General features: G+C 41.7%; 1 protein-coding gene across 3 annotated transcripts in view; it reads left to right on the plus strand.

The window, feature by feature from the left end:
* The window catches only part of Map3k13 (mitogen-activated protein kinase kinase kinase 13), a 160,895-nt gene that overhangs the window by 24,855 nt on the left and 113,712 nt on the right, over nt 1-22,328 (plus strand). Inside the window, exons 1-2 of one of the 3 annotated variants that reach the window (XM_031363502.1) lie at nt 9,149-9,754; nt 13,931-14,663. The exons of 1 other annotated variant lie outside the window; for it this stretch is intronic. The gene's annotated coding sequence lies outside the window, so the exon portion shown is untranslated. Of the gene's footprint in view, nt 1-9,148; nt 9,755-13,930; nt 14,664-22,328 lie in introns of those variants that run through there. One more of the 3 variants, XM_031363503.1, reaches the window with a different exon arrangement.

A 22,328-nucleotide genomic window follows, 5' to 3' on the forward strand; every position in this document is an offset into this window, starting at 1 on the left:
TAGTGATAGGATGCTGGCCTAGAATGGCTCTGTAGTGATAGGTTGCTAGCCTAGAATGGCTCTGTAGTAATGTAATTTTACAAAATGCTGCTTTCTTTATTGCTTTCTTGCTTTCTCTTTCTTTTTTTGTGAAAATTATATTAGGTTTCCCCAAACAAGTATAGCTAAAACTTCCTTTTGCTCATACAATCTATTAATAATATTTAGACTAATATTTTAAGAAATGTTCTAGATTAAGAGCCTTTGAAATGGGTCAACAGTTAAAGGTCCTTGCTGCCAAATCTCTCTGGAGTCTGATGCCTGAGACCCACACAGGGAGTGCATCAACTCCTGCAAATTGTCCTCTGACCTCTACACATGTTCTGTGGCATGTTCACACATACAAAATAAATACATGTTAAAATGTTCTAGATAAAAGACGTGTGTGTGTGTGTGTGTGTGTGTGTGTGTGTGTGTGTGTGTGTGTGTATGACAACTGACAGGTGTATTTGATATACTTTAAAACCAATTAATATATTTTGCCCAACATCTATTTTTAATGAACGTAGATCCTAAAATATTAAAAACTATTTCAGGTTTAATAAATGTGTACTGAATTGGGTATGTGGCCACTAAGTAGTGTGTGCAGACCTCACCTGTCAGCGATTGCCCTTCCTTAGTGGCCTTCAGGATCTCTCAGCTTTGGGTTCTCCTCCACCTGTTCATTCTAGTGTCTGTTGCTCCCTCTTTACTTCCTTGACCTCAGTATGAGGTACCCTAGAACTCAATCCTTGTGTGTTCTTCTCTCTTTGTCTTTGTGTCTCCAGCTCTCAAAAGTCTATAATCCTCTCTCTTCGATTTCATGGCTCTATAATTCTGATTTTCAGTTTTGTCTTCAGCCTGCACCTCTCCTCTACACTCTAGGCTTGTGCATATGACTACACAGCAGACACTAGTATGAACAGTCAGAGGGAAAAGGTAAGACAAACTGAGCACCGGCTGAAAGACGTTTCTTGGAGGGACAGTGACTGATGAGGTCAGTTCTGTACACTCTCTGTCTAATGTGCATCTTAAACTTTTAACCCGCTCAAATTTCAACTCCCAATATTTGCTCTTATCAAAATTGTCTTCAGTTTCCCCAGGTCGCTAACACACAGTTCCGAGCTTGCTAACACACAGTTCCGTGCTTTCCAGTCCTCAAGCCTTAAAATCTGTTGCCTTAGATTGTCCCTCGGAGTCAACTCTGAGTGTATCAGCCTCGACCCATCTCCCTTGAGGTGTACACTAATGCGTCTTCCCTTGCCATTTCAGCCTTGTAAGGCAGCTGCATGTCCTGCTGAATGAAAGCTATGATGTCACTCCCTAGAATGGGGGGGTGTCCCTCTACCTCTTCAATGGGATGTCTTCTCTCCCCCGATTCATTTGCTTCTGCTACTGTACCTGCTTTGTGTTTGGAGGGACTTGTTTGGTGCTGTTTCCTGTTCTTGGAATGTCCCTCCCTCATTCCATGTGTCACTTCCTTTACTCTTTCAGGTCTTGACTCAAGTCACTTTCTTAGTGAAGTCTAGATTTTAGCCTGCTCTATGACCCCTTAGCCTCCCTTCCCCCATCTTAGGTAGATAGGCTTTGTCTAGGAAGGTTTCCTGTCCATTCCTTCCCAGAGGAAGGTTTTGCTTGCTATAGTGCTTTTGAATTTATTTTGCCAGTGCCTTTGATCTATAATGCATCTGTAGAGAAATCCACTGACAATGTTTAGGAGCTCTTGTGTACATGACAGATTGATTTTCTCTTGACACAAGTTTTTCTTTGACTTTTGACAGTTCAGTTATATTTCTTTCTGTAGACTTCTTTGGGCTCATTAGTCAGAACACTTTGACTTCATTAAATTTAGATATGCAGGGGTAGTGGGATAGCTCAGTGGGTAAAGGTTCCTGCTACAGAGCCTCATAACCCAGGCATTCCCCAGAACCTAGATGGAGGAGAGTTGTTTTTTGCATGTGTATCACAGCTCATACATACCTCTTCGTACACAGTAAATAGAGAGGTAATGAACATGTGGAGGCCTGGTTCCCTTCACTCAGTCAGCAGGATGTGAGCAAAGACTGCCATCTTATGTTATCTCTCTCACACTGTAACTCTCGTGTGTGTGTGTGTGTGTGTGTGTGTGTGTGTGTGTGTGTGTGTGTGTGTGTGTGTGTGTGTGTGTGTGTGTGTGTGTGTGTGTGTGTGTTTGTGTGTGTGTGTGTGTGTGTGTGCATGTGTGTGCATGCGTGGGCATGCGTGGGCATGTGTGTTGGCTATCTTGACAGTGTTTCAGTCCCTCAAGTGTCACTCTTCCTTCTGTCCCTTCTACTTCATGATCTTAAATCGTCTGTCCTCAAGTTTACTGAGTTATATCATCAAATGTAATGTTGAAAAACTTGAGTTTTTCAACTAAGTTACTGAGTTCTCCAGTTGTGTATTTTTCCTTTGGTTCTTTTAAGTAATTTCTGACACTTTGTTGGTATTCTCATCACGCTCCTGTATCACTTCTGTGATTTCATTGGCTGTTTGTGTTGTGTCTTACAGTGTCTTGAGTTTCTTTAATACATTTTCTTCTGTTCTTTCTCTGAATTCTTCAGCTTTGGTGTATCCCTGGTTTGTTTGCTTCGTTGTTAGTTTTGTTTTGCACAGGGTCTTACTCTGTAGCCCAGGCTGGCCTCATACTCATGGCAGTTGTGCCTGAGCTTGCCCACATGTTGAGTTTACACAAGGGAGCCACCATGTTTGGATAGGTTTCATTTCTGTGGCTCCCATGACATTTCCTCCTGAATTTGTTTCCTGTTAGACATACCAAGAGAACAGAGTAGCCGCCTCCTCTCCCAACCATTTACGGACTAGTCATACAGGGTGGACGTTCACCCATCAGCCTACATAGTTTTGGAACCTCTCAAGTCTTTTATGAATACGTGGTCTCTGGACTGTGGGTTTATGTAATTTCACTATTGGAGAACTTTTTCAGGAACTCGTAAGGGCTTCTTCCTCCCTCTGGTGTCTATTTTTGGTACTGCATGCTCCAGTGCCCTGGTACTTAGCACGTCCCAGGCATCCAAAAATCCCACATTCTATCAACACTTCCAAATCAGGCTTGATAGAAAACAGTCACTCAAAACTCCTGAAAAGATGGGAAGTTAGACACACTTTCTTCTCTTCCCTTCCCCCCACAAGGAAGAAACTGTAGTTTACATTTCCAGCCATGCTGGGAAGTGTACACTCAACTACATGTCAGGTGCTTGACTGGCTGTGGAGCTCTATAGCATCCAAATATGCAGTCCCACCAGAAGGTGAGCCTCCAGATGCATGTGACACTGTGAATTAGGTATGACTCAGGAGAGCATAGCTGGGCTGGCCCAGGAAAAGGACACATAACAGGAGAAATAAAATGCTCGTAGGGACTAGCATCATACACTTCAGATGCAACTGCCAGCTCCAGATTGCTCAACTGAGCAGCTGCAACTTGTCATTGCCACAAATCCCTCCTCAGATCCGTTAGGTTTGCTAGAGTCCACACAGAACCAAGGGCCATACCTATGGATGACTGTAAAGGAAGTTAGTGGGGAAAGATCAAAATGGACAGAGCAGGGCGCATGGGAAGGGCGAGAGCTCTGCTTTCCAGGAATGGCCGTGGCTGAGCTGCCAGAATGCTCCTTTGGATTTTTATGAGTGCTTCATTATCCAGCTATGATTAACCTCCATGTTGCTTTATTTAACTCTAACCCCCTGTGTCCTCCCTGTGTCTAATGTCTCTCAGTCTTCGTAGTGCTGGGCTCCCATTGGGTTTCCTAAGTTTACCAGCCATTGGCCAGCTCGCCAACATAAAATATGTTACCATCCTACTGCAAGGAGTTTAGGAAAAATTACACATTTTGTATTTCACATTTTATTTTACTGTATGTTTGCTAAGTAGCTGAGAATAGAGGAGTAGACGTGGAGATGAGAAATCTTGAGGAGAAGATGATTTGATTATCTATTTTTTTCTTCTCTGTCCCAATTATTACTTTGTTAACTTTGCCTTTGTTTGAAAGATCAGAGTCACATGTGCTTGTGGAGTTAGCACCCCGTCCATTGTTCTTCAGTAAACTGGAGGTAGTAGTGGCACTAAGAACCTGGGCAAGAAAGACAGACAGCTGGTCCTCAAGACAGCCTGCAATTAGTGCGATGTCATACCTGGCAAAGTACAGAGCCACAATTTAAAGAGGCTGGACATTTCATTCCATGAAATAGAACACATATTCTGAGGATCTAAGCACAAGTTTTAGAGACAGAAACGGGCTGGAAGAATGTATTGACAAGGTAGCTGGGCAGTGGTGGAGCACACCTTTAATCCCAGTACTTGAGAGGCAGAAGCAAGCCATTTCTGAGTTCAAGGCCAGCCTGGTCTGCAGAGTGAGTTCCAAGACATCCAGGGCTATACAGAGAAACCCTGTCTCAGGGGAAAGAAAAGAAAGTAGCAGGGACAGAGATAGCTCAGCAGTTAAGGGGCCTGACTGACTGCTCTTCCAGAGGTCCTGAGCTCAATCCTCACATGGTGGCTCACAACTATCTATAATATGACCTGATGTCCTCTTCTGGCATGCAGGTGTACATGCAGATAGAACACTCCTTCATAAAGTAAATCTTAAAGAATGGAAGGAAGGTAGTGACAAAGCAGGTCATTTCCTTGAAAGAAGGGACAGGAGATGGAAGACCAGAAGCAGGATCTGGTATGGTCGGACAGAAGATGTGACTGAGTTGGTAGAGTGCCTTCCTAAGCATAAGGCCCAGGAACCCATCCCTGGCTCTTCTTGCATTCAGAGTGTGAAGTACAGCTGTCATCCTGGCACTCAGGAAGCATAGGCAAGAGGATTAGGAGCTGAAGGGCATTACCACCTACAGAGGAAGTTCAAGCCCAGGCTAGACCACAGGAGACCCTGCCTCAGAACAATTAAAGGGCTGGAGAGATGCTGAGTGGTTTGAGAGCACTCACTGCTCTGGCAAAGGGTCTCCGTTTGGTTCCCAGGACCCACATGGGACTCACAATCATTCTTCATTCTAGTTCCTGGGGATCTGATGCTTTGGTTTTGGCTGTGTGGGCACCAGGTTTGCACATATATACATGTCTTAGGGGTTCTATTGCTGTGAAGGGACACCATGACACAGCAACTCTTATAAAGGAAAACATTTAATTGAGGGCTGGCTTACAGTTCAGGTTTAGTCTGTCACCATGGCATGCAGATAGACATGGTGCTGAAGAAGAAGTTGAGATTTCTACATCTGGATTCAAAGGCAGCAGGAAGAGACTGACACTGGGCCTGGCTTGAGCATATGGAACCTCAAAATCCACCCCACTGACACATTTCCTTCAACAAGGCCACAACACCTAGTGGTGCCACTCCCTATGAGCCCATGGGGGACCATTTCATTCAGACCATCACAATACATGCAGGCAAAATACTCATACACATAAAATAATTTTTAAAAAATAAATATATTTAAATAAAAATATTTTTTAACAGTTAAACTATCTCTCTACCTCCTTTAAAAATTTACAAAATTGGGGGCTGGAGAGATGGCTCAGCAGTTAAGAGCACTGACTGCTCTTCCAGAGGTCCTGAGTTCAATTCCCATCAACCACATGGTGGCTCACAACCATCTGTAATGGGATCTGATACCCTCTTCTGGTGTGTCTGGAGACAGAGACAGTGTACTCATATACATAAAATAAATAATTCTTTAAAAACAATTTACAAAATTAAAAAACAATTATAAAACTTATGCCCTGTGTAATAAGAAGATGTCAGCCACTATTGAGATATTCTAGAACAAGATATCTCTAAGCTCAGCATTGCTGTCTGCTGAGCGGTGTCATCTCAGCTTCTGACACATTAATAAAAAGTTCTGTAGAAACCCAGACTGTGAAATGTTACTTTTTTCCCCTTGAAAACAGTGTTTGAAAGAAAAGTTGCTGGGCTACAGTTCCGTGTAATGTTTACTGTGTTTTCAACTTCTGAAAATGAGAGGAGGTGTGGCTAGCCAGAGGGTGTGGCTAGCCGGTGGGTGAGGGGTTTGTCCTCTGTGCCTTCTGTATTGAGTTTCACCTCATGATTGGCTTACACTGCAAAGAACAGGTTCCACGACCACCTCACCTCACCCTCACGATGCCTTTTCTACAAAGATGTTTTAGGAGTTCTCGAATAAAAACAATGAAAGCTTCACATTATCTAGGTTTTTAGGTGGTTACACTGAAGTAAAAGGAATCAGATTTGGATTCAAATTCTCACTTCAGAATGGTGTATTCTGTATTTAAAAACAGGCCTGTTAGTGAAGCCGTACATTTGACTGTATTGACATTCTAAGTACATAATGTGAAATATAATGAAATTTAATACTTTGTTTAGTGGCCTAAGAGAGGAAAAGCTTATTGATTCATCTGTAGTCTTAACTACCAGGTTCAAGGTGTAGGGACAGATAGCACTTGGCATACCGTTCTAATGTGTCATGTGAGCGTAGTTTCTATTTGGAAGTTCAGTAGATACTCCCAGCTGACAGGGGAATTCCAGCAAGGTCATTCAACCGTTCAAACTTTAAAGGAGAACACAATTGGGAAAAGCTGCCTCTGTGTAAACATTAACCCATCTGGTTTTAAGTGGCTCCTTTTATCCTGTTTGTTTTAATATAAAAGGGAGACCTGGAACTTGATATCTTTTATACTTTGATTAAAAATAAGTTTAAGGAACTTGGAAACATATTCTTTCATGATTTATTATTTCTTTATTATTTATTATTTCTTAGACTTAGAAAAAAAGCCACTTTCCCCAGCTAGCGGTAAAGTACAGGAGGCAGAGATGGAAGGTTTTTTTACGCTTTGCGTGTGTGTGTGTGTGTGTGTGTGTGTGTGTGTGTGTGTGTGTGTGTGTCCGTTCTCAGCTTGCATGTGGCAGTCAGAGGGCAGCTTGCTGCAGTGATCCTCCTCATGGAGCCTGGAGCTGGAGTTCTGGCTATAGACTTGTGGCCAGCACCTTCATCCTTTCTAGCTCTCATGAGCAGAAATTCTTAAAATATTTCCAGTATGTTTTTCTCAGTACTTCTATCAGTGTAAATGAACTAGTTGTTCTTGAAACATTATAAAGCTGCCCTTAACTGACATTAGTAGAGACTTTTTGCCTAAGCAAACAGTGCTGGATGCAAATAATGGCTTACAGCATTTCTCAACCTGTGGGTCTCAACTGCACAGGGTCTTAGATCAGACATTTATGTCATAGTTCACAACAGTAGCAAAATTACAGTAATGGAGTAGCAACAAAAATAATTTTATGGGCGGGGTCACCACAGCATAAGGAACTGTATGAAAGTGTCGCAGCATTAGGACGGTTGAGAACCACTGGATTAGAGCATTTGCCTTCTGTAAATGCCTGAACACAAATGTAGGCTATTAGTATCCGGGCAGGTTTTGAACCCTGAATCTTTGAATCTACAGTTAATGTTAAGGTTTATATGTGGTGCTCATTAAATGGTAGGGTCTGGAGTTTTACTTTAACTTTCAGGGTTCAGGGAATTTTCAGACTTCAAAGTTGTGTGTGAGTCTGCTAGGTATTTATGAAAGTCCTGGGTAATTTGGTGCTTACTGCCTCGCTGTCCCCCCATTCCACAGACTCCTGCTGCTTCAGTGCAGGGTTCATTTACTGTCTACCTTTGGACGAAGGCGAGCTTTTATTTTTATTTTTATTTTTATTTTTTTTAGTATAGAATAGAGTTTATTTAGGGCATGGGGACGGGAGTTAAGAAGGTAGCAGAGGCAGAGAAAGGCAGAGAGAAGGAGAGAGTAGAGAAGTAGGGGATGGCCATGACCACATGGAGAGGAGGGGAAGGGAATGAGGAGACAGAGGGAACAAAGGGGCAAGAGGCAAGGTGGAGAAGCAGGAGTAAGAGCAAGGTGAGCTTTTAAAAAAGTAGTAAATATTTATATTTATGAAATAACTACAGCATGAGTATGTACATCCCTGCAGCGGGGCTTGATGAGCCCCATTCCCACTAAATCCTCCTGTGCTCTCACTCGTCCCTGATCATAAAGGAAAGCCAAGAGCTGAGGTCCTGGGCTGGAGACATGGCTCAGTGGGTAAGAGCACTGACTGCTCTTCTGAGGTCCTGAGTTCAGTTCCCATCAACCATATGGTGGCTCACAACCATCTGCAATGGGATTTGATGCCCTCTTCTGGTGTGTCTGAAGACAGCAACAGTGTACTCATATACATAAAACAAATAAATCTTTATAAAAAATTTAAAAAAAAAGAGCTGAGGGCCGTGGTAACTCTGTTCTCACCTCTCCAGGGATCTGCCACACGCCTGTGTAACTGTTCTCACTTCTCCAGGGATCCGCCACACACCTGTGTATCCTAATCCAAGTGCTGCCTGGCTTCAAGTGCTTCCTTTAAACTCATAAAAATGAAATCAAATTGTATGCATTTTTTTCTAGATCATACTTTTAAAAATGGTAGGTTGAGATGACCAATTCAATATATACAGTTACTGCCGCTCACTAGTTCTCATTGCTGGACATGGCATTAAATGACTTAGAAATTTAGTAGCAGAGTCTACAGGTGTATGCAGGCAGATATATACATACATACATACATACATAGCTATTTCCCACCATACATCAACAGAGATTAAACTGAGTCTTTACCAGGTGAGACTGTTGCCTTGTCTGTCTATGTTTGATACTGCTTTTCATGTCACCGCACACACAGAAAGTAATACATCATATTTGTGCAGTAGGCTAAGCAAGAGGACTTGAGTTCCTGCCTTGGGAACATCCACGCTGAAGAGCTGAACTTCACATCTGGGCACGGCATTGCATACTGCATCTTATCTCACTGGATGACAAACTGCTGGGACTTGTGTGTGCGTGCAAGTTCAACTTGTAGATAGAGGTTCATGCTTCTATCCTGCCACCGAACTCCTTAGTGGGGTTAGTACTTGCTGTAGCCTTGCATTTTCTCTGAATATATATTTAAAATAATAATAATAATAAAAAAGGAATGGCTGAGAATTCTATCATTCTCATGACTGTGAAGATCAAAGTTAAAATAGTTTATTAATCCTGCCATACCCATTCAGATTGCTCTCCCAAAGCATGGGAGAGCTGTAGGCAGGAGGCGTGTCAAAGGGTCTGAAGAGTTGCTGTTTTCTACCAGCCACACCCTGGGCTGAATGAATGCCCTATGAAGGGAAGCTCCAGGCTCTCTCTCAAGCTTGCTGTCATTGTCACCTGTTGTTTCTTAGCCTCAAAAGGTAGCTCCAGATTGTGTACAAAAGGAATAGGGGCTGCTGGCATGGTGGCATACAAATTTAATGCCAGTACTTACAGGCAAAGGCAGGTGGATTTTTGTGAGTTCGAGGCCAGCCCGGTCTGCCTAAAGAGTTTCAGGTCAACTGGGCATACACAGTGAGACCTCATTTTAAAACAAACAAAAAGGAAGTAACTTGCCTGGTTGATTTTCAGTTTAGAAACACAGATACTTAGAAAAGCTGTGATTTGGGCTACCCTTAACATCTCCTTTCTGATAAACAGCAGTGATCTCTTTCAGGCTGGCATTACCATCAAGAATAATGCTCCACTCAGTAAGCAGCCAGACACTATGTTGGAGAAACTACTACTTTGGCATAGTTTTTGATGATGTCTTCTAGAAACTTTGTACGGATGGTTTTACTACTCTCATAACTTCTCACGTGAAGGCTGCGACTGGGTGTTTGCTTGGTGAGAATATTTCCTTGTACCCAGGAGCAGGATGTTCACAATGATATGGAAATTATTGGAGCGAAGTCTTCAAGCCAATAGTTATCTTTACTTATGGACATTTAATGGTAAAACAGTATTTCAGTTGGTTGAAAATTAGGGACAAAAATTGCTCTTCCACCTTACCCGTGTCCTGTTTAGCACAGGTAAGTCATGGGTTTAGTTGTATTTGAGACCATTTAGAATTTGGTGACACACACATCCATGACATGTAGCTGGCACACAAGCACAGGTATGTGCGCATCACACACTCACATATATATTCGATCCAGAACTCGTTATGTGCTGTTGTCAGAGAGTATTGATTAGTCACTTACTTCCTTTCCGGTGTGTGACTAAGCCTCAGCCACAGGTGCTAAACAGCGAGTGGTTACAGAAGCAGAGACATAGTGGCAGGTGTGGCCAGGTTAAAACTTCGTTTGTTGTTTTTCTTCTTTTATAGTGAAATATATCTTGTAATTTGCCAAGGGAAGCCACAATTCAGAGCTATATTTAAAATTCTAGGTAGCCCAAGTTGTAAAAGCAGTCACATATTTCAACATGGCTGCTCTGGCAAATGTCTCAGATTTGTGCCCAAGTACCTGTGATGGGACAAGAAAGCGAGCATATTGTCCAGGGACTAGGAAAACCTCCCCCACCCACCATGTTTCAGTCTCAATGTTTATATTAAAGCCACGTGTAAATTTTGCAGTCTTCTCCCTGAGTTTATTTTCTCCCAAATAAAGCTGGTGTTACAGTAGCTTCAAGCAAGCATGCGTGTGTGTATGTGTGTGTGTATGTGTGTGTGGGGTGGGGTGCACATGTACCACAATACATTTGTGGAGTTTGGCTGACAACTTGTGGGAGGTGGTTCTCTTGTCACTAATATGTTTGGTTTTTCTCTGCTATTGCAAGCATCCTGATACTCTCATGACCTTTGTTTTAAGGCAAGCCCTCACTCATCACCTCATGGCAAGATGCTCCATGGCTTTTCATCTTGCCTTTTTGATTGTCATCTCTCCTTTCTCCAAGTCCTCCCCACCCCGACAGCCCACAAACCCTTCCTGATAATTTTTTTTAAAGATTTATTTACTTTAGTATATTTGAGTACACTATAGCTGTCTTCAGACACACCAGAAGAGGACATTGGATCTCATTACAGATGATTGTGATACAGCATGTGGATGCTAGGAATTGAACTCAGGACCTCTGGAAGAGTAGTCAGTGCTCTTAACCTCTGAGCTGTCTCTCTGGTAATGTTTAAAATGTCCATTTAAAGATGTGTGAAATTACTCAAGCTGTAATCCCAGCACTCAGGAGCTGAGGCAGGAGCTTGCCCCTAGTTCAAGTTCAACCTGAACTACATAGTGACCCTGTCTCAAACCAGCCAAACTAAGCCAAACACGCTTTTTATTATTTGAGTAAATGTTTTATCTTTGGATTAATTTTTTAGAGATACAGATAAGTTGCCAAGAATTTTTCTGTACAAAAATTCCCATATAACTTTTACCCAACTTCTCATACAAAAATCTTCTATGGACATGACTTATTTGTCAAAATTAAGAAATGAATATGATTATCTGAAATCTGCACTTCATTTGTCTTTTACAAAGTTTTTCAAGTACTGTATTTTTCTGTCTCAACATATAATCTAGGGTGTCACATTACATTTAGCATATTTTCACATGGATAATATCAACTTTGGTGAAAGTCCCCAAAGCACAAAGGACACTGTGTGTCTTCCACCTCGGAGCCTCTGCTAACCCAGGGTCTGCCTTCTCTTCCTGTTATCTTACATACCCTTCCTGAGAGCTATATACAGGCATGCATACCCATATACATGCCTCAACCATGCCCATGTGCACGAATATGCACACACACAATAGCATTTAGACAAATTTCTCTACACATGCATAGTTTAAGTTAGTATAATTTGTTTATGCTCAATGAGTAGCCCACAACTGCCTTGTTTTTCATTCCATATCCCATCAGATATGATAACTGCATTTACTAGTTCCCTGTGACTCACATCCTTTACTTTTGCAAACAGTGCTGCACACAAATACTGTGTTTCACACACACAAGTATTAGTTTACATGGGGAAAATGTGGCTTTAGTTATTGCTTGATGAAAGGGTCTCTGTGTTCATCATGCATCCATTTTTGTTTTCCAGAGTGGTTCTACCGGTTTGGCTTCCACTATTTCCCCATAACTTCACAGCACTGTCTTATGTAATATTTTGAATTTTAACAAATTAAGGTTAAAATATAGATTAAGATGATGTCATTTTTTCAATTATTATCTCTCCTGTCCTGAATGAAATTGAGTGTGAAGAGGCACCATGACCATAGATAGCAACTCTTATAAAAGAAAGTATCCAATTGGGGCTGGCTTAAACTTTCAGAAATTTAGTCCATTTTGATCATGGCAGGAAGCCCAGTGACATGCAGGCAGACATGGTTCTGGAGAAGGAGCTCAAAGTTCTGTATTCAGATCCATAGGCAGCAGGAAGAGAGAGCCACCGAGCCTCGCTTGGGCTTTTGAAAACCTCAAAGTCCTCCTCCAGTGACACACTTCCTCCAACAGGCTGCCCCCAAATCCTCTTCAGCAGTGCCTTCCCTGGGGACCAAGCATTTCAATGTTTGAGCCTATGGGGCCACTCTCATTTAAACCACCATGGTATCTGCGTGTGTTTGAAAGCCATCCCTCCTCTTGTCTCAGCTGTGGCTAGACCAGAGCTCACAGAGGAGAGCAGAGTCAGGCACAGAATGTCTCAGTCAGTGTTCTGCTGCTGTGAGGAGACACCACGACCACAGCAACTCTTACAAAGGAAAGAGTTGGGGCTGGGTAACAGTTTCAGAGGTTCAGTCCATTATCATCATGGTGGGGAGTATGGCAGTGTGTGGACAGACACGGTGCTGGAGGAGCTGACAGTTCTACATCTTGCTCTGAAGGTAGCCAGGAGGAGATTGTCTTCAGCACTGGGTGGGGCCTTAGCTTAGGAGACCTCAAAGTCTGCCTACGTGGTGACAGTGACTCACTTCTGCCAACAAGGCCACACCTCCTAATACTGTCACCCCTTATGGCCAAGCATTCAAACATGAATCTATGAGGGCCAAATCTATTCAATCTACCACTACACTGATGTTAAATAGTTTGTGTGGGGCAAAGACTTGGGGATCTACTAAGTTGAATATAATGCATTAAAAAGCAAGAACAGGCCAAAGATATCTTTTTTATATCTTTATATTTTAAAATTTTTTAAAGATTTATTTATTTATTATATGTAAGTGTATTGTAGCTGTCTTCAGACACTCCAGAAGAGGGCATCGGATCTCACTACGGATGGTCGTGAACCACCATGTGCTTGCTGGGATTTGAACTCAGGATCTTCGGAAGAGCAGTCGGTGCTCTTAACCGCTGAGCCATCTCTCCAGCTAATATTTTTTCTTTATCAGACCTCTTAGAATATTCTATTCAGCCTTGAGTATTATCCTTTAAAGGTAATGTATTGAAATTAAGTTATCTATATTATTTTTCCAGTCTACAAAAATTATCACAAACTTACATTTTAAATGACTACAGATTAGGGAGCTGGAGAGATGGCTCAGTAGTTAAAAGAATCTGCCAGTCTTTCAGAGGACCCTAGTTTATTTGCTAGTTTATGTGTCAGGTGGCTCACCACCACCGCTTACTCCAGTGCCTGAGCACCCGATGCCTCTGGCTTCCGTGGGCATCTGCATGTACATGCACATGCCTTCCCGCAGATACATACGCATATACCTAATTTAAAAAATAAATTAACGGTATAGATGAGGATCCAAGATGGGTCTCACTGGGCTTAAAAACAAGTATACTCAGGGCTTCGGGGCTTCCTAGAGGCCCGGCAGGCATGTCTGTTTCTGTGCTGCTTCTAGCTTAAGTCCACTGCAGCCCGTAGATTGTGCCTCTTCTCCACTTAAAGCCAGCAGGGGTTAGTGGGGTCTGCACAGTGACCTCTTCTAATCACAGCCGGGAAGAGTTCACACAGTCTTGTGACTAGATTGGGCTCGTGGATAAAGTCATTTCAACATTCTTAAACACATGTACAAAGTCCCTTGTGTAAAGTTAATTTTCACAGGTTCTGATAATGGGGACATGTCATTCTGCTTGTTGCAGAGAATCACCAGGATGTGAGGAAGTCCAAGTCATAGACAGAGAATCAAGAAGAGTTAAAGATCCCAACATGTGTTTTCTGGGAGAGAAAAAGATGATGTTCCCAGAGTATCAGCACATGTACCTCATAAGAGATGGATGTTACCAGAGAGGTTCCTGGTGCGAACTGGCAATACGGTCGTTCAGAAAGGAAAGCCTACAGGCAAAGGACACAGCACTGAATTAAGAGAACACAATTAAATCTACAAGCAGTCCTGCTTTATATCATTAGAAAAAGAGACGAGAAGAGGGAGCTGATAGTGTGCAAACAGAGACGCAAGCTTCAGGCCTCTCTGCTGTGACTGCACAACCCACAGACTCCAAGAAGGAGGAGACACTTTCGTTGAAATAAGAATCAAGAGCCTTGGAGCTCTGAGGACTATACTCCTCCCACCCTGGAACACAGGGAAACCCAAGCCTGGCCATCAGGAATAATGAGAGTTCTCAGGCTCCCCCTAGTCCTCATTACATTTGTTTTTACACACATTGAGCTTGACCTTTGGGATGCTGCTGAGTCGCAGGAGTTAAAGGAACAACCCCTCCTACCTGGCCTGTTGGGCGGTAGCTTCCAAGGCCACTGCAAACATGTGTCTGTGTGAACTTGATCCAGAAACAGCCAGGCAAGGGACAAAGTTTAATCCGAGGGAATAGTCGGCTGCCTGTAGTTTCAGGCTGTCTGTCCAGACTCCAGCATGCCGTAAGTAGTTTCTGGGTCTTTTTTTTTTTAACTTTTGGGGCATTTTAATATAAAACAATTGCAAGAATAGTTTCTGTAAGATTAAATCAAGTTCTACATGGTTTTGTGTCTTCTATAGTAGACCTGCTTGGGAAGTGTTAGCAGTTCACATGGTTTTGTTCTTAAAAATGAAAAGAGAAGCCATAAAAATCTGAAGCAAGTACTCTACTCAAACTGATCCTAATAGAACACAATAACTTCAGTGTCTTATGTTGAGTGGAAGTGTTTACAGCTGAAAACAAATGGGAATGGATTTATAGCCTGTGCCTGGAGATTGAGCATTTCCAAATTATGCTTAGATTTCACCCTGTGTTCCTTACAGTTGCTTAAGGCTTATGCTAGCCAATATCACTCTGAGCTGATTGAGGTAGAGATTTTTATATTCAAAGAAATGAAAAGAATGAGAGAGTAGTTCTTAAAACACAACAGAGATTGGGAACCTAGAGTGGGGCGGCAGAATGAAATGGATGGAAGCCACAGGTGTCCTGAGACTTAATGTGACAGGACAGAGAGATTGTAGGTCTTTGACATCTGTACTGATTTGTCAGGCAGAAATCCCAGTCTTATATGCCTATAGTATATAAGGCATACTTCATATATGAGACATATAATGTGTGTGTATGTGTGTAACAAATTAGTGCTGCTCCCACTGCCCTTGTTTTGAGACTAGGATTCTGGGAACCACGAATTGGTCCACAAACATGCTGACTTCTTGAGTGTTAGCTACAAGGATGTTAAGGCTGCATTTGGTGTTGCAAGGGTTGATATTTTTTCTATTTTCTTCCTTCTACAATAAATATTTTAAAAACTGATGCATGATAATTGTATGATTTTGAATACGGATGTAAACTTTGACATGGTTAATGTATGAGTTAAACGCTAGCGCTTAGCCAGTAACCCTGCCAGCTCTCAGTAAATGTTGAGATTGTTTATGTACAAGCACGTTGGGCTTCCCTGTCTTCATCTCAGACCTTAGCGACAGTTTATTTCCAAGCCTGCTTCTTGCTGCTGTGTGCTGAGTGGGAACCAGACCGTAGACTGGTGGGATGAGAGCTCAGGACATGTTGTTCTAAGTAGGGTCCAGGACTGTACTGAAATGAAACTTTGTTCACCCTTTAGACTGCTGAATCACAGTAGTTCTGGGCTCCTGGCCTGTTCACTTCCTTAAGGCAATCAAGTTTCTTGGGCGAAGTTATTTGGTTAGTTGTTGGTTCATGAAGCGAGACTAGGGAGAGAGTAGAAGTCTTTGGAAAGAAGCCAGACTGATAGGCCACCAGGGAAGCAGCTGTTTCCTGGCTGGATCAGTCTCTTAGCCACTGGAGCCAGACAAGAGTGTGTCGGCTTCTGCATCTTAGCTAGAATCCTTTGGTAATTTTAAAAAGCCAAGCTCTTTAGGAAATTTTCAGACACCCCTGCCAGCTGCCTATATAACTCTGAGTCTCCTAACATCCACATCATTGCCACGCCCTCCAAGGTGTCTCAGTCTAGCTCCCGAGTGTATTTTTACCAACCCCGCTACCCCTGTCTTCAGTTCGCTCCAGCTACATACAAGGTTTTGCTGTTTCTTGGTTATACCAGGCTTGCTTCTGCCTTGGGACCTTTGCTGCCTGGAGAGATCTTTTCCCAGGTTATCTCTTTCTGTAGCCACCAAAACTTCCTCCTAGCAGCCTGGAAGAGTGCCCTGCAAGGTACCGCCCCCACTCCTGCCCTCCACACTACTCCTCTCCCTTTGCCAGGGCTTGCTGTTTTGTTGTTGGTTTGTTTTTTTTTTTTCCAATGTCCAGTAGGAAGCTGGGCAGTGGTGGCACACACCTTTAATCCCAGCACTTGGGAGGCAGAGGCAGGTGGTTTTCTGAGTTCGAGGCCCACCTGGTCTACAGAGTGAGTTCCAGAACAGCCAGGGCTACACAGAGAAAACCTGTCTCGAAAAAAACAAAAACAAAAACAAAAAAGTCCAGTAGGACATTATTTTATACAGATAAAGAAGTGTGCATATATGTGTACATGTATATTTGGTCTTTCTCTGTAGGATGTGAGTTTTAAGAGGGCAAGAACATTATCTTGTTCAGTGCTGAATCATCAATACCCATAGTATTGCCTACTTGTGGGAACAGACACTTGAGAAATAGTTGTACAAAGAGATTAATGTCACCTGGTATCATTACAATGATTCTAAACAATTGATTTTAAACATTCAATTTAAAATAGCTGATAGAATCACATGATTCTAAGACCACCACCACCACCACCACATAAAAAGGTCCATGCGGAAAAGTCTTCTCACCCAGCCAGTTCCCATCCAGAATGCTTCAATTCTCATTAGACCCCTAAACCCTTGCTGTTTCCCGTGTATCCTGCTCCATGACCTCACTGGAGGTGAGAGGAAACATGGAAGTGCTTCCTTCCCCCACACAACACTTGCATTCTATTCTGAATTTTTCATATATGTTGAATATGTCTTGCTGATAATACTTAGAGAACACCTTCATTTTTAAGTAGTTGTGTTTTATTGTACTGTATGTTTGGACTAAATAGAAGCAACTTTGTAAAGATAGGTAGGTATTTGGTTGTCTCCTGTTATAAACAGTGATGAAGTTCTTATGGCTCAATGCATTGTCAAAAGATGCTGTAGACTGCATCTGTCCTCCAGGAAGATGATGCCAGTTTGTGGGGCCCTCGCAATGTATAAAGACATTGGTCCCAACATCCCTGCCAAGCGTTTTATTAGACTTTGGCCAGTCTGACAGATTAAAAAATGACTTCACCATACTTTTTTGTTGTTTTTAGACTTTATAATAAATTTTTTTGGGAAATAAAAAAATTTAGTTGCTAATAAACAGGTCATGAAATTTACCAACTTAGTACCAATTTTAAATGTACAACTTAGAAATAGTGTGTCCATATTGTAGATCAGATCTTTAGAACTTTCTTTTTTTTTTAAGATTCACTAATCTTTAAAAAGTGTGTGTGTGTGTGCGTGTGTGTGTGTGTGTGTGTGTGTGTGTGTGTGTGTTCACACTCATGCATGTGCCATGATGCCTGTGCAGATTAGAGGACAACTTGCAGGAGTCAGTTCTTTCACTCTGTGGGTCTGGAACTCAAACCCGGGTTGTCAGCTTACTGAGAAGAACCCCCTGCAGCTCTTTGCAGAGCCAGAGGGAAGAGTAGAGCAGAGCAGTCACCCTCTTGCGTGCCACACACAAAAATAGACAGATGTGGTTCACAAATAAACAGAGCCACAAAGCTGTGGAAAGAGAGTGCAGGAACATGTGTTTGAGAGATAGGTGTCATGAACAGGACTCAAAAAGAGCTAAGTAAAAAAAAAAAATGAGCTTTAAAAAGAAGAAAGAAATGAGTTTATACATTTATGGCCTCTCTAGGATTTTAATATGTTAATGTTTTTAATAAGTGGGTTGCATAGCATTTTCCAGTGACCACAGAATCATTTCTTTCATCTGGAGCCTTGGTTTGACTGATCCTGTCCTGCCCTAACACCATCCATCAATTTCAGATTGTTAACCCTTTGCTTCCCCCTGACCTCTGAGTTCTATGGCTCTAGCTCCTAGTTGCTCTCCAGCATTCAGACTGCAGTTGTCTTGGTTTCCCTGGCACCTGGACTCTGATTTAATCTCTATATTCTTCCTGCTCAGGCTGACCACGGATTGAAGTTTTGTGAATTTGAAGGATGAACTCCCATTTGTCTTGTTCTTTTCAATATAATATATAGGCAGAAAGGAGTAAAGGAAAACCAGAGGCAAACTTATCTGAACCTCATTTGACTCATAGCTCATCTGCTTCATGGAATGAGATCTTAGCAAATAAAATAGTGTGTAAGTCAGAAGGAAAACAAGAAGTGAATAAGGTTAAAGGGCATGAGATATATGAGGACATTATAATATATGAGGACATTATAATATGTGAGGGCATTATAACATGTGAAGGCATTATAGTATGTGAGGGCATTATAGTATTTGAGGGCATTATAATATGTGAGGGCATTATAATATATGAGAGCATTATATATGGAGGCATTATAATATATGATGGCGAGGATTATAGGATCAGAGGTGAGGAGGACATCTGTCCCAACACCGGGAGTAACTGGGACCAGCAGGACCCAGGCACACAAGAACTCCAGTGGCATGGGCTCCTTCCAGTCTGTCTGGGCCAGTGCCCTAGCAGATCTTGGGCACAAACTCTGCAGCCAGTCCCACAACAGCCAGAGGAAGCTCCACTCCCAGGCGCTTTAACATGCCCGGGATCACAGGATCAGAAGTAAGGAGAATACAACATCTGTCCCAATACCAGGAGTAACTGGGACCAGCGGAACCCAGGCATGCAGGAACTCCACCAGTCGAGTGGGACAGGTTCTTTCTGTTTGGGCCAGTGCCCTGAGCAGACCTTGGGCACAAACTCCACAGCAAGTCCCATAATACTCAGAGGAAGCTTTACTCCCAGGTGCTCTAACAGGCCCAGGATCCCAGGATCCTAGGATCCCAGAATCACAGGATCACAGAGACAGCCTGACTCTGAGGAGTTCTGACACAATCAGGATCACAGGAAGGACAGGCTCCAGTCAGATATAGCCAGGGCAGGTAGCACTAGAGATAACCAGGTAGTGGGAGGCAAGTGTAAGAGCATAAGCAACAGAAACCAAGGCATCATCAGAACCCAATTTTCCCACCATAGCAAATAAGTCCTGGACACACCATCACACCGGAAAAGCAAGATTCAGATCTAAAGGCACTTCTCATGATGATGATAGAGGACTTTAAGAAGGACATAAATAACTCCCTTAAAGAAGATATCATAGAAAACATTGACACAATAGTCAAAGAAAATGCAAAAAGCAAAAGACTCCTAACACAAAACATCCAGGAAATCCAGGACACAATCAGAAAACCAAACCTAAGGATAATAGATATAGAAGAGAGTGAAGACTCCCAAGGTAATGGACCAGTAAATATCTTCAACAAAATTATAGAAGAAAACTTCCCTAACCTAAAGAAAGAGATGCCCATGAACATACAAGAAGCCTACAGAACTCCAAATAGACTGGACCAGAAAAGAAATTCCTCCCATCACATAATAATCAAAACACCAAATGCACTAACAAAGAAAGAATTTTAAAAGCAGTAAGGGAAAAAGGTCAAGTAACATATAAAGGCAGGCCTATCAGAATTACACAAGACTTCTCACCAGAAACTATGAAAGTTAGAAGATCCTGAACAGATGTCATACAGACCCTAAGAGAACACAAATGCCAGCCCAGGCTACTATACCCAGAAAAACTCTCAATTACCATAGATGGACAAAACAAGATATTCCATGACAAAACCAAATTTACACAATATCTTTCCACAGTCCACCCCTACAAAGGACAAGAGAGGCAAAACACCAACATAAGGAGAAAAACTACACCCTAGAAGAAACAAGAAAGTAATCTTTCAACAAACCCACAAGCATAATTGCACCTCTAACAACAAAAAATAACAGGAAGTAACAATTACTTTTCCTTAATACCTTTTAATATGAAAATTAATATTACCAACATATCCTAATCTATTGAAATCCAAAAATAAGGAATTAGAAATTTGTTGGCTGTCATCCAGTGGTCTCTCTAATTTGGTAATTGGAGAAATAGGGCCAATATTGTACAATCCATAGACACTTTCTGCTTGTTTGTATGTGATAGTGTCTTGCTGTGTACCACATAGTGGCTTTGAAATCATGCTTCTCCTATCTCAGCCTCTCTATTAGTAGGATTGTTTATTGGACGTTTTTACACTATACTATGGTTTCCAGAACAGCTTGCATATTTCAAAATTATTTATACAGCCAAAAGAAATGTAGACAATTAATTTGGGAGGTGACTTGTAAGAGAACAACAAAGAGTGAGACTGAATGCTTTGCTTGATATTTATAATTATTGTATCAGTTTTGAAGAAGAAAACTTTATAAGTTATTCTTTTTCTGAGATGAATGCTTTTCAAAATCATCACAGCCAATGAACCAGAATCTTACCCTCACCTAATATCTGTGCCACCCTCCACACAGAGCCATTGTTCATTGAAATAGTTGGTCAATTACTTTATGGATAGACCATCTTAATACACACACCATTTCTTAAATGAATGTAACCTGTTCTCTGTGGGCTGAGAACGAAGACAATAACTCAAGTCAAATATCTTTGACCACAGCAGGAAATCTGTATCCAAAAACCATGCCTACAATTCACTCCTTGGCTCAGCAGAACTGTCAATTCTTAGCTTAGCTGCTATGTAGGTAAAATCCTTTGGTGATGTGAGGGTCATTGAAGTATAGTCTTATTACAATGAACTCCAGTGTCTAAAAATTGTTCTTATTTTGGGTTTGCACCACAGTAAGAGCCAAGATTTTAAGCTCTACTAAAAACAAAACAAAACAAACAAAAAGCCTTTATCTATTTATGTTCATTTAAAAAAAACTAATAGTGATATATTATTTTAAAATATACAGTTAACATGTTTGGAGTTATTTAAAATTTATATTGAGAAAAACATATGTATTTTCAGTATTGCTGTAGACAACCATCTACATAAGACTGTTCAATTGACTGTTGTCTTATATCAAATAACTTTTATAATACTCATTTTTGCTGTTATAATATTTTATAAATTTTAAAGGATATGATAAAAAAAAACCCAAAAGGTATGACAGGTATTGAAGGGGATTCTCTGGGGGAAGTTGGGAGACAAAAAGGGAAAGAAGAATGTGATGTAATTCTATTTACTTAAAATATGTTTTTAAATAACAAATTTAGATAAATTGAAATTATGTATCTTTTCTCATCATAATACAATAAAACTTCAATCAATAAATAAAAAATAATATATGATGGCATTATAACATATGAGGGCATTTTAAAATGTGAGGATATTATATTAGCTTGAGGCACATTTGTTGTCATTTGTTCTTCTTTAATATTGGATTTAGTCTGACAATTTTTTTTTTCGAGACAGGGTTTCTCTGTATAGTCTTGGCTGTCCTGGAACTCACTCTGTAGACCAGGCTGGCCTTGAACTCAGAAGTCTGCCTGCCTCTGTCTCCCAAGTGCTGGGATTAAAGGCGTGCACCAGAATTTATTTATTATTATACATAAGTACACTGTAACTGTCTTCAGACAGCACCAGATCTTATTTCAGGTGGTTGTGAGCCACCATGTGGTTGCTGGGATTTGAACTCAGGACCTCCGGCAGAGCAGTCAGTGCTCTTACCTGCTGAGCCATCCCGCTAGCCCCTAGTCTGACAGTTTCATATATGTTTCATACACACATATATTGGGTTCTGAAGACTGAGAGTAATCAGACTACACATATATGTGTGTAGTCTGACAGTTTCATACATACATATATTGGGTTCTGATTACTCTCAGTCTTATCCCACCTCACCCCCACCTTTCCCCTGCCCCCACCCCTGGCCCAACCCCAGCCACTGCCCCCCTATGAGTCCCTTTCTCACCTTCATATTTTTTCCTATTGTGACCTCTTGAGTTTAGCCAGGACTGTCTGCTTGAGCATGGGCAGTCCACACCAGCTGTCCATTGGTATACACTAGGATCACATGTGGCTGCAACTGAAGACAGTG

This window comes from Mastomys coucha, unplaced genomic scaffold, assembly GCF_008632895.1.
Source record: "Mastomys coucha isolate ucsf_1 unplaced genomic scaffold, UCSF_Mcou_1 pScaffold12, whole genome shotgun sequence".
NCBI classification, from domain to species: domain Eukaryota; kingdom Metazoa; phylum Chordata; class Mammalia; order Rodentia; family Muridae; genus Mastomys; species Mastomys coucha.